The 13,641-nt window shown below is 42.1% G+C and overlaps 1 protein-coding gene across 4 annotated transcripts in view; it reads right to left on the minus strand.

Moving 5' to 3' along the window:
* HERC2 (HECT and RLD domain containing E3 ubiquitin protein ligase 2) overlaps nt 1-13,641 on the minus strand; it is a 733,063-nt gene that overhangs the window by 384,067 nt on the left and 335,355 nt on the right. The window lies entirely within an intron of this gene.

A 13,641-nucleotide genomic window follows, 5' to 3' on the forward strand; every position in this document is an offset into this window, starting at 1 on the left:
AAGCCTCTTGGGTTCAGGATTCTTCAAGTCTTGTAATATAATAGAATTTGCCATTCTCACAGGCTGGACCTTCCATTAAGTTAACAGGGTAATTATTTTTCTTCATTCACTAGTAAAATATTTGGCACTTGCGTATTATATGTTATGTGACGTCTTCAAACAGGAACAATTTGGACAAAGGATAAACAGGATTGTTGCAGAACACAAAGCTAGTAAAGAGACTTGCCAAAAGAAATACCAAAATGAGCTAAAACAGAGTGGGACTACTTATGACACTTTGAAGCAATAGATTCATGAGTTAATTCCAATCTTGTTTTCTCCCACTTTGTCACACTTATAATCTGGTAGATGTGTAGGTGGTGTAAAGCCATAACATGCACATTAGAAGTGCAACATGCAAGACATTCTGTCTTAATGATACACGCAGAGACAGAAATAGTAACCGGATAGAACTATATGAATATATAATAGAAAACCAACAGGTTGGGTTTCATTAATTGCTCCAATAAGACTTTATTACAACTAGAGCACAAAGTGATTACATAGAAGAAAGGGTTTCTAGTATCAAACCTACTTCCTAAGCTCGAGTCTAAGGTCATTAGACTCAAAAAATACTGGCCAAAAATACTGGCCAAGAAATGGAAGCTTTCAGACTCACTGCAAAAGAAAAAAAAAAAAAAAAAAAAAGGAAGAAGAAGAAGAAGAAGAAGAAGAAGAAGAAGAAGAAGAAGAAGAAGAAGAAGAAGAAGAAGAAGAAGAAGAAGAAGAAGAAGAAGAAGAAGAAGAAGAAGAAGAAGAAGAAGAAGAAGAAGAAGAAGAAGAAGAAGAAGAAGAAGAAGAAGAAGAAGAAGAAGAAGAAGAAGAAGAAGAAGAAGAAGAAGAAGAAGAAGAAGAAGAAGAAGAAGAAGAAGAAGAAGAAGAAGAAGAAGAAGAAGAAGAAGAAGAAGAAGAAGAAGAAGAAGAAGAAGAAGAAGAAGAAGAAGAAGAAGAAGAAGAAGAAGAAGAAGAAGAAGAAGAAGAAGAAGAAGAAGAAGAAGAAGAAGAAGAAGAAGAAGAAGAAGAAGAAGAAGAAGAAGAAGAAGAAGAAGAAGAAGAAGAAGAAGAAGAAGAAGAAGAAGAAGAAGAAGAAGAAGAAGAAGAAGAAGAAGAAGAAGAAGAAGAAGAAGAAGAAGAAGAAGAAGAAGAAGAAGAAGAAGAAGAAGAAGAAGAAGAAGAAGAAGAAGAAGAAGAAGAAGAAGAAGAAGAAGAAGAAGAAGAAGAAGAAGAAGAAGAAGAAGAAGAAGAAGAAGAAGAAGAAGAAGAAGAAGAAGAAGAAGAAGAAGAAGAAGAAGAAGAAGAAGAAGAAGAAGAAGAAGAAGAAGAAGAAGAAGAAGAAGAAGAAGAAGAAGAAGAAGAAGAAGAAGAAGAAGAAGAAGAAGAAGAAGAAGAAGAAGAAGAAGAAGAAGAAGAAGAAGAAGAAGAAGAAGAAGAAGAAGAAGAAGAAGAAGAAGAAGAAGAAGAAGAAGAAGAAGAAGAAGAAGAAGAAGAAGAAGAAGAAGAAGAAGAAGAAGAAGAAGGATTTTTTTTGGCATCCATATTGTTTGCAAGCTACAATGAAATTGGACTAGATCGATTCTGTGTAGCAGAACCTTTTTTTATTCTGAGAACCAAAACAATATGATCTATCAAATCTCATCTGAGAAAGTTCAGAAAAAATAAAATAGACTAAACTAAATACAAATAAATAAGTCAAATAAGAACACTGTATAATACACACAGCTTTAAAACTCGCCTAGTTAAATTATTTTAAAATAACTTTAAAAGACAATGAATGCAGAGATTCAAAATTATGCTCTTTCAAAACCTCCAGGCAAAAGAAGAAATTATTTGCAAAGAAATGGGGAAAATTCCTTCCAGAGTCTGAAAGAAAGTCATTACCTCAGGGAAAAGAGAATTATTCCACAGAAAAAAAGGAATGTTTACTTTAATTTTAAAAACAAAACATAATTTAAGTAAAAACTTACCTGATAAATGAATTTCTTTCATGGTGGCGAGAGTCCATGAGATAGTTACTGATGGGATATACATTCCTACCAGGATGGGGCAAAGTTTCCCAAACCTGAAATGCCTATAAATACACCTCCCATCTCACTCATACCTCAGTTTAACGTATAGCCAAGTTAGTGAAGTGTATAAGAAGTAAAAGCATAAAAAAGAGGAAGAGGATAAATAATGTGCTTTATTCAAAAAAATCATAACCCCTAATAAATGGGTGGGTCTCGTGTATTCTCGCCACCATGAAAGAAATTAATTTATCAGTTAAGTTCTTACATAAATTATGTTTTCTTACATATAGGTGGTGAGAGTCCACGAGCTAGTTACTGATGGAATATAATACCCAAGATGTGGAAGTCCACAAATAACTATGGAGGGAAGGATAAAATAAAAACTGCTATTTCAGCTGAGAAATTAAATCCAAAAAAATGATCAAGTTTTCTTAAAAATTCAAAAAACTTAAATCATAGGCACTAGAATCAAACAGACATCTGCCTGAAGAACCTTTCTACCAAAAGCTGCAAAAACATCAAAATAGTAAAATGTAGTAAATGTATGCAAAGAAGACCAAGATGTGGCAGCTGATCTTGTAGAAAGAGCTGTTATTCTCTGAGGCGGAGACTGCCCCGCTTCCATAAAAGCTTTGTGAAGTTTCAACCAAGATGCCAAAGAAATGGCAGTGGCTTTCTGACCTTTTCTGGAACCAGAAAAAAATAACAAATAGACTAGAAGGATTACTGAAATCTTCAGTAGCCTTAATATAATATTTCAAAGTTCTTATGACATCCAAAGAATGTAAAGACTTTTCAAGAGTATTCTTAGGATTAGGACACAAGGAAGGAACAATAATTTCCCTATTGATGTTAGAATTCACAACTTTAGGAAAAAATGTAAATGAAACCCGCTTTATCTTGATGGAAAATCAGATAAGGAGACTCGCAAGCGAGCAGACAATTCAGAAACTCTTCTAGCAAAATAGATAGCCAAGAGAAATAACACTTTACAATAAATTAGTTTAATGCCCAAGGAGCCACCTGCAAAGTCTTTAATACAAAATTTAGACTCCAAGGAGGAGAGATAGACTTAACAGGTTTGATAGGAGTCAAAGCCTGTTACGAAACAGTGATCAGGAAGATTAGCAATCTTTTTGTGAAATAAAACAGAAAGAGCAGAGATTTGTCCTTTCAAAGTATTGGCAGTCAAACCTTTATCCAAACAATCCCGAAGAAACTGTAGAATTCTAGGAATTCTAAAAGAATGCCAAGAATAACCATGATTGGAACAACATGAAATATAGGTTTTCCAACCCTTGTGATATATTTTCCTTGAAATAGACTTACAAGCATGTATTACAGTATTAATCATAAAGTCAGATAAACCTCTATGACTAAGAACTAATTGTTCAATTTCCATTGAAGACAGAAGGTCTTCAATGAGCCTTGAGACAGAAGGTCTGGTCTTAGAGGGTCTTATTAATAATCACATTAACTGGTTATACCAGATAGCCGTAGGCGCCCCCTTCACATTTGTTCAATCAAAATACCTTCTAATATCTCAGAGTCCTCCATAGCTCAGGTTATACCCATAGAAGGACACAAAAACTTATTATTATAGAAAACAGCACCTTTATACTCCCAGTGGCTGGAGCACTCACCACCTCCTAGACCCAGACAGTTAACAGAGGAAATGCTCTTCTCAGGATCAAGTCTCAGCCGGAATGTAGGAAATGAACATAGACCTGTTATTACAAGTACAGCAAGTAATAGGAGCTGTGCAACACTTTCAAAAACGAAAGTGAAACTTAAAAGTGTTTGTTCCAGCCAAAAACACAGTCTATCAGCCCAGGAAAAAAATCACACAAAGCAAGTAAATAATTAATACACTGATTAATTAACCCCAACTGTTCAATAAACCCCCTTCAGAGGATATTAACCCTGGATCCTATCAAGGTATAAAGGAGCTACACTGTGACCCTGTTATAGCGTTTTATGTGTAAAACTTGAAACGATCTTACCTCCAGGATCCATGCTGTGGAACAAAACACAGCCTCTTAAGTGTGACAGTCTTATAGCAGCGCTCCTGAAATGGACTTGAGTGAGAGAAAGCAGGCAGTAAAACTCGTCAACACTGATTGCGTAGGAGCTGTTAGCAGTCGTCTGGATGGTTTCGCAGAAAAACTTTCCCTGCATCTCAAGACTAACTTTCATCAATACTCTCTCACTGAGAGGTTGACATGACTACTTAAAACTCCAGTCCTATCTCGAAGGGCAGATACCTTTTTCAGGAGTCTGAATCTTCCGACAATCTTCTGCCACCTCCTAAAGTGATAAAAGGCAAAGAATGACTGGGGTAATGAGCAAGTGAGAGGAATATTTAAGCCTTTGGCTGGGGTGTCTTGGCCTCTTTCTGGTGGCCAGGTGTTGTATTTCCCAACAGTAAGGAATGAAGCCGTGTACTCTCCCTTATCTTAGGAAGGAAAACAATGCCAGGTGATAACAGGGAAATCTAGTCCTATGGGAGGCAGTACTTACTGAGAGTCTTTGGCTTATTCTTTCTGGTGGGAAGAAGAAAGAAACTTTTCCCACCCATAAATTTTTGCAAAAGATTCCAGGTTAGTTTAAATGGCGATATAATCAGTACTATTATCTGTGATTTTGGGGCTCAAAAACTCAAGAACACTGCAGGTGAGAGAAACTGATACCAAAGACTGAAAAGTTCAAAACGCTTGCTGCATTGGTTCTTGACACTAAACTGGTGTAACAATGCTGAAGAATGATACTGTTTAACACTGAACAGAATACCAACACATCACTATTACCAGCCCAAGAACTACAAGAAAGCAGGAAATGCAAAATATTTTGCACCAAGCAGAAAATCAAGGAATAGTGAACAAACCCATGTAAGAACAGACAATGGCATTCAAACATTAGTAGGGTTATGTTACTGTATACACATACATCCCCAACATTAGGTTCAAGGAAGAACCCATAAAACCATAAGTTACCCAAAGTAACATAGAAAATACAACCAAGGCTGTATCAGAGCTATATCAGGAGAGCTGGATCGTAAAGGGTAAAGAATGGCTAAATTACAGTGCAAGGTAAGATCGGTTATATGTCACAGGAACACTCCAAACATACACTTAACCTGCAAAAAAACAGAATTTATGCTTACCTGATAAATTTCTTTCTCTTACGGTGTATTCAGTCCACGGATTCATCCTTACTTGTGGGATATTCTCAATCCCTACAGGAAGTGGCAAAGAGAGCACACAGCAAAGCTGTCCATATAGCTCCCCTCAGGCTCCGCCCCCCCAGTCATTCGACCGACGGTTAGGAGAAAAAGGAGAACCATAGGATGCAGTGGTGACTGTAGTTATTAAATTTAAACCTGACTTAAATGTCAGGGCGGGCCGTGGACTGAATACACTGTAAGAGAAAGAAATTTATCAGGTAAGCATAAATTCTGTTTTCTCTTACTTGGTGTATTCAGTCCACGGATTCATCCTTACTTGTGGGATACCAATACCAAAGCAATAGGACACGGATGAAGGGAGGGAACAAGTCAGGTCACCTAAACGGAAGGCACCACTGCTTGCAAAACCTTTCTCCCAAAAATAGCCTCCGAAGAAGCAAAAGTATCGAATTTGTAAAATTTGGCAAATGTATGCAGTGAAGACCAAGTCGCTGCCTTACAAATCTGTTCAACAGAAGCCTCATTCTTGAAAGCCCATGTGGAAGCCACAGCTCTGGTAGAATGAGCTGTAATTCGTTCAGGAGGCTGCTGTCCAGCAGTCTCATAAGCCAATCGGATGATGCCTTTCAGCCAAAAGGAGAGGTAGCTGTCGCTTTCTGACCTCTCCTCTTACCAGAATAGACAACAAACAAAGATGATGTTTGTCTGAAATCTTTAGTTGCTTTTAAATAGAATTTTAAAGCACAAACCACGTCAAGATTGTGTAAAAGTCGTTCCTTACTAGAAACTGGATTAGGACACAGAGAAGGAACAATAATTTCCTGGTTAATATTCTTATTAGAAACCACTTTTGGAAGAAAACCAGGTTTGGTACGCAAAACAACCTTATCTGCCTGGAACACCAGATAGGGTGAATCACACTGCAAAGCAGACAATTCAGAAACTCTTCGAGCAGAAGAAATGGCTACTAAAAACAAAACTTTCCAAGATAATAACTTTAACTATGGAATGTAAAGGTTCAAACGGAACCCCTTGAAGAACTGAAAGAACCAAATTTAGACTCCAAGGAGGAGCCACAGGCTTGTAAACAGGCTTGATTCTAACAAGGGCCTGTGCAAACACCTGAACGTCTGGTACAGCTGCCAGGCGCCTATGTAACAGAATAGACAGAGCAGATATCTGTCCCTTTAAGGAACTAGCTGACAGACCTTTCTCCAATCCTTCTTGGAGAAAAGCCAGTATCCTTGGAATCCTAACCTTACTCCACGAGTAACCCTTGGATTCACCCAACTAAGATATTTCCGCCATATCTTATGGTAAATTTTCCTTGTGACAGGCTTTCTGGCCTGTATCAGAGTGTCTATAACTGATTCAGAGAAACCACGCTTAGCTAGGATTAAGCGTTCAATCTCCAAGCAGTCAGTTGCAGAGAAACTAGATTTGGATGCTTGAAAGGACCTTGAATTAGAAGATCCTGCCTCAATGGCAGTTTCCATGGTGGGACCGATGACATGTCCACTAGGTCTGCATACCAAGTCCTGCGTGGCCACGCAGGCGCTATCAGGATTACCGAAGCCTTCTTCCTGTTTGATTCTGGCTATTAGCCGAGGGAGAAGAGGAAACGGTGGAAAGACATAAGCTAGACTGAATGACCAAGGCGCTATTAATGCATCTATCAATGCCACCTTGGGATCCCTGGATCTGGATCCGTAAAGGGGAAGTTTGGTGTTCTGACGGGACGCCATCAGATCCAATTCTGGAATACCCCATAGCTGGGTCAGCTGAACAAAAACCTCCGGGTGGGGTTCCCACTCCCCCGGATGAAAAGTCTGATGAGTTAGAAAATCCGCCTCCCAGTTGTCTACCCCTGGGATGTGAATTGCAGATAGATGGCAGGAGTGATCCTCCGCCCATTTGATGATCTTGGATACTTCCTTCATCGCTAGGGAACTCTTTGTTCCTCCCTGATGATTGATGTACGCTACAGTCGTGCTGTTGTCCGACTGAAATCTGATGAATTTGGCCTCCGCTAGTTGAGGCCATGCTTGGAGCGTGTTGAATATCGCTCTCAGCTCCAAAATGTTTATTGGGAGAAGAGATTCTTCCCGAGACCATATACCCTGAGCCTTCAGGGAGTTCCAGACCGCACCCCAGCCTAACAGACTGGCGTCGGTCGTGACAATGATCCACTCCGGTCTGCGGAAACTCATTCCCTGAGACAGGTGAACTTGAGACAACCACCAGAGAAGAGAGTCTCTGGTTTTCTGGTCCATTTGTATTTGAGGAGATAAATCTGTGTAATCCCCATTCCACTGCTTGAGCATGCACAGTTGCAGTGGTCTGAGATGAATTCGGGCAAAAGGGACTACACGTCCATTGCCGCCACCATTAAACCAATTACCTCCATGCACTGAGCCACAGAAGGCTGAGGAATGGAATGAAGAGCTCGGCAGGTGACCTCTGTCAGAAAAATTTTCATTTCTACCGAGTCTATTAGTGTTCCCAGGAAGGGAACCCTTGTAAGCGGGGACAGAGAACTTTTTTCTACGTTCACCTTCCACCCGTGAAACCTTAGAAAGGCCAGAACAATGTCTGTATGAGCCTTGGCTCTGTGGAAAGACGACGCCTGTTTTAATATGTTGTCTAGGTAAGGTGCTACTGCAATGCCCCTTGGTCTTAACACCGCCAGAAGAGACCCTAGCACCTTTGTGAAAATTCTGGGAGCGGTGGCCAACCCGAAATGAAGGGCCATGAACTGGTAATGTTTGTCAAGAAAGGTGAACCTTAGGAACTGATGGTGATCTTTGTGGATAGGAATATGTAGGTACGCATCCTTTAAATCCACGGTAGTCATATATTAACCATCGGCAAGATTGTCCGAATGGTTTCCATCTTGAAAGACGGAACTCTGAGGAATTTGTTTAGAATCTTTAGATCCAGGATTGGACTGAAAGTTCCCTCCTTATTGGGAACTACGAACAGGTTTGAGTAAAAGCCCAGTCCTTGTTCTGCAATTGGAACTGGGTGTATCACTCCCATTTTTAGGAGATCTTCTACACAGCGTAAGAACGCCTGTTTCTTTGTTTGGTCTGAAGACAAACGAGAACTGTGGAACCTTCCCCTTGGGGGAGAATCCTTGAATTCTAGAAGGTACCCCTGAGCAACTATTTCTAATGCCCAGGGATACGGAACGTCTCTTGCCCAAGCCTGAGCAAAGAGAGAAAGTCTGCCCCCTACTAGATCCGGTCCCGGATCGGGGGCTACCCCTTCATGCTGTCTTGGTAGCAGAAGCAGGCTTCTTGGCCTGTTTACCCTTATTCCAGCCCTGCAGGGGTTTCAAGGTTGCTTTGGGCTGGGAAGCGTTATCTTGCATTGCGACAGCAGAGGTTGCAGCAGGTCCGCTCCTGAAGTTGCGAAAGGAGCGAAAATTAGCCTTGTGGAAGGGCATGACCCTTGCCCCCAGTGATATCTGAAATAATTTCGTTCAGCTCTGGGCCGAAAAGAGTCTTCCCCTTGAAGGGAATATTTAACAGTTTTGTTTTGGACGACACATCCGCCGACCATGATTTGAGCCAAAGTGATCTTCGCGCCATGATGGCAAAACCTGAGTTTTTCGCCGCTAGTTTAGCTAACTGGAAAGCGGCATCAGTGATAAAAGAATTAGCCAGCTTTAGAGCATGAATTCTATCCATGACCTCATCGTATGAAGTCTCCCTCTGGAGCGACTCCTCCAGGGCCTCGAACCAAAAAACATAATTTATGCTTACCTGATAAATTCCTTTCTCCTGTAGTGTGGTCAGTCCACGGGTCATCATTACTTCTGGGATATTAACTCCTCCCCAACAGGAAGTGCAAGAGGATCACCCAGCAGAGCTGCTATATAGCTCCTCCCCTCTACGTCACACCCAGTCATTCGACCGAGAACCAACGAGAAAGGAGAAGCTAAAGGGTGCAGTGGTGACTGGAGTATAATTTAAAAATTTAGACCTACCATAAAAAACAGGGCGGGCCGTGGACTGACCACACTACAGGAGAAAGGAATTTATCAGGTAAGCATAAATTATGTTTTCTCCTGTTAAGTGTGGTCAGTCCACGGGTCATCATTACTTCTGGGATACCAATACCAAAGCTAAAGTACACGGATGACGGGAGGGACAGGCAGGATCTTATACGGAAGGAACCACTGCCTGAAGAACCTTTCTCCCAAAAACAGCCTCCGAAGAAGCAAAAGTGTCAAATTTGTAAAATTTGGAAAAAGTATGAAGAGAAGACCAAGTTGCAGCCTTGCAAATCTGTTCAACAGAGGCCTCATTCTTAAAGGCCCAAGTGGAAGCCACAGCTCTAGTAGAATGAGCTGTAATTCTTTCAGGAGGCTGCTGTCCAGCAGTCTCATAAGCTAAACGTATTATGCTACGAAGCCAAAAGGAGAGAGAGGTAGCAGAAGCTTTTTGACCTCTCCTCTGACCAGAATAAACGACAAACAGGGAAGACGTTTGTCGAAAATCTTTAGTTGCCTGTAAATAAAATTTCAGAGCACGGACTACATCCAGATTGTGTAGAAGACGTTCCTTCTTTGAAGAAGGATTAGGACACAAGGATGGAACAACAATCTCTTGATTGATATTCCTGTTAGTGACCACCTTAGGTAAGAACCCAGGTTTAGTACGCAGAACTACCTTGTCTGAATGAAAAATCAGATAAGGAGAATCACAATGTAAAGCAGATAACTCAGAGACACTCCGAGCCGAGGAAATAGCCATTAAAAACAGAACTTTCCAAGATAACAGCTTGATATCAATGGAATGAAGGGGTTCAAACGGAACACCCTGTAAAACGTTAAGAACTAAATTTAAGCTCCATGGTGGAGCAACAGTTTTAAACACAGGCTTAATCCTGGCCAAAGCCTGGCAAAAAGCCTGAACGTCTGGAACTTCTGACAGACGCTTGTGTAAAAGAATGGACAGAGCTGAGATCTGTCCCTTTAAGGAACTAGCAGATAAACCCTTTTCTAAACCTTCTTGTAGAAAGGATAATATCCTAGGAATCCTAACTTTACTCCATGAGTAACTCTTGGATTCGCACCAATGTAAGTATTTACGCCATATTTTATGGTAAATCTTTCTGGTAACAGGCTTCCTAGCCTGTATTAAGGTATCAATAACTGACTCCGAAAAACCACGCTTTGATAAAATCAAGCGTTCAATTTCCAAGCAGTCAGCTTCAGAGAAATTAGATTTTGATGTTTGAAAGGACCCTGAATTAGAAGGTCCTGTCTCAGAGGCAGAGACCAAGGTGGACAGGATGACATGTCCACTAGATCTGCATACCAGGTCCTGCGTGGCCACGCAGGCGCTATAAGAATCACCGATGCTCTCTCCTGTTTGATTCTGGCAATCAATCGAGGAAGCATCGGGAAGGGTGGAAACACATAAGCCATCCTGAAGGTCCAAGGTGCTGTCAAAGCATCTATCAGGACTGAACCCGGATCCCTGGATCTGGACCCGTAACAAGGAAGCTTGGCGTTCTGTCGAGACGCCATGAGATCTATCTCTGGTTTGCCCCAACGTCGAAGTATATGGGCAAAAACCTCCGGATGAAGTTCCCACTCCCCCGGATGAAAAGTCTGACGACTTAGGAAATCCGCCTCCCAGTTCTCCACTCCCGGGATGTGGATTGCAGACAGGTGGCAAGAGTGAAACTCTGCCCAGCGAATTATCTTTGATACTTCCATCATCGCTAGGGAGCTTCTTGTCCCTCCTTGATGGTTGATGTAAGCTACAGTCGTGATGTTGTCCGACTGAAACCTGATGAACCCCCGAGTTGTTAACCGGGGCCAAGCCAGAAGAGCATTGAGAACTGCTCTCAATTCCAGAATGTTTATAGGTAGGAGACTCTCCTCCTGAGTCCATGATCCCTGAGCCTTCAGAGAATTCCAGACAGCGCCCCAACCTAGTAGGCTGGCGTCTGTTGTTACAATTGTCCAATCCGGCCTGCTGAATGGCATTCCCCTGGACAGATGTGGCCGAGAAAGCCACCATAGAAGAGAATTTCTGGTCTCTTGATCCAGATTCAGAGTAGGGGACAAATCTGAGTAATCCCCATTCCACTGACTTAGCATGCACAATTGCAGCGGTCTGAGATGAAGGCGTGCAAAGGGTACTATGTCCATTGCCGCTACCATTAAGCCGATCACCTCCATGCATTGAGCTACTGACGGGTGTTGAATGGAATGAAGGACACGGCATGCATTTTGAAGCTTTGTTAACCTGTCTTCTGTCAGGTAAATCTTCATTTCTACAGAATCTATAAGAGTCCCCAAGAAGGGAACTCTTGTGAGTGGAAAGAGAGAACTCTTCTTTTCGTTCACCTTCCATCCATGCGACCTTAGAAATGCCAGTACTAACTCTGTATGAGACTTGGCAGTTTGAAAGCTTGAAGCTTGTATCAGAATGTCGTCTAGGTACGGAGCTACCGAAATTCCTTGCGGTCTTAGTACCGCCAGAAGAGCACCCAGAACCTTTGTGAAGATTCTTGGAGCCGTAGCCAATCCGAATGGAAGAGCTACAAACTGGTAATGCCTGTCTAGGAAGGCAAACCTTAGATACCGGTAATGATCTTTGTGAATCGGTATGTGAAGGTAAGCAACCTTTAAATCCACTGTGGTCATGTACTGACCCTTTTGGATCATGGGTAGGATTGTCCGAATAGTTTCCATTTTGAACGATGGAACTCTTAGGAATTTGTTTAGGATCTTTAAATCCAAGATTGGTCTGAAGGTTCCCTCCTTCTTGGGAACCACAAACAGATTTGAGTAAAACCCCTGTCCGTGTTCCGACCGCGGAACCGGATGGATCACTCCCATTAGAAAAAGATCTTGTACACAGCGTAGAAACGCCTCTTTCTTTATTTGGTTTGTTGACAACCTTGACAGATGAAATCTCCCTTTTGGGGGAGAGGATTTGAAGTCCAGAAGATATCCCTGAGATATGATCTCTAACGCCCAGGGATCCTGGACATCTCTTGCCCAAGCCTGGGCGAAGAGAGAAAGTCTGCCCCCCACTAGATCCGTTCCCGGATCGGGGGCCCTCACTTCATGCTGTCTTAGGGGCAGCAGCAGCTTTTCTGGCCTGCTTGCCCTTGTTCCAGGACTGGTTGGGTCTCCAGCCTTGTCTGTAGCGAGCAGCAGCTCCTTCCTGTTTTGGTGCAGAGGAAGTTGATGCTGCTCCTGCCTTGAAATTACGAAAGGAACGAAAATTAGACTGTCTAGCCCTAGGTTTGGCTCTGTCTTGAGGTAGAGCATGGCCCTTACCTCCAGTAATGTCAGCGATAATTTCTTTCAAACCGGGCCCGAATAAGGTCTGCCCTTTGAAAAGTATGTTAAGTAATTTAGATTTAGAAGTAACGTCAGCTGACCAGGATTTTAGCCACAGTGCTCTGCGTGCCTGAATGGCGAATCCGGAATTCTTAGCCGTAAGTTTAGTTAAATGTACTACGGCATCTGAAACAAATGAATTAGCTAGCTTAAGAGTTTTAAGCTTGTTTGAAATCTCATCTATAGTCATTGAGTCAAGAGTCTCTTCCAGAGACTCGGACCAAAAAGCGGCCGCGGCCGTGACAGACGCAATACATGCAAGGGGTTGCAATATAAAACCTTGTTGCACAAACATTTTCTTAAGGTAACCCTCTAATTTTTTATCCATTGGATCTGAAAAGGCACAGCTATCCTCCACTGGGATAGTGGTACGCTTAGCCAGAGTAGAAACCGCTCCCTCCACCTTAGGGACCGTCTACCATAAGTCCCGTGTGGTGGCGTCTATTGGGAACATTTTTCTAAATACAGGAGGGGGGGAAAAGGGTACACCGGGCCTATCCCACTCCTTAGTAATTATCTCTGTAAGCCTCTTAGGTATAGGAAATACGTCAGTACTCGCCGGTACCGCATAGTATCTATCCAGCCTACATAATTTCTCTGGGATTGCAACGGTGTTACAATCATTCAGAGCCGCTAATACCTCCCCTAGCAGTACACGGAGGTTTTCCAGCTTAAACTTAAAGTTAGAAATGTCTGAATCCACTCTATTGGGATCAGAACCGTCACCTGCAGATTGAAGCTCTCCGTCCTCATGTTCTGCATACTGTGACGCAGTATCTGACATGGCCCTAATATTATCAGCGCACTCTGTTCTCATCCCAGAGTGATCACGCTTATCTCTAAGTTCTGGTAATTTAGACAAAACTTCAGTCATAACATTAGCCATGTCCTGTAATGTGATTTGTAATGGCCGCCCTGAAGTACTCGGCGTTACAATATCACGCACCACCCGAGCGGGAGATGCAGGTACTGACACGTGAGGCAAGTTAGTCGGCATAACTTTCCCCTCGTTGTTTGGTGAATGATGTTCAATTTGTACA

The sequence above is a fragment of the Bombina bombina genome, chromosome 3 (assembly GCF_027579735.1).
Source record: "Bombina bombina isolate aBomBom1 chromosome 3, aBomBom1.pri, whole genome shotgun sequence".
In the NCBI taxonomy this organism is placed as follows: Eukaryota; Metazoa; Chordata; class Amphibia; order Anura; family Bombinatoridae; genus Bombina; species Bombina bombina.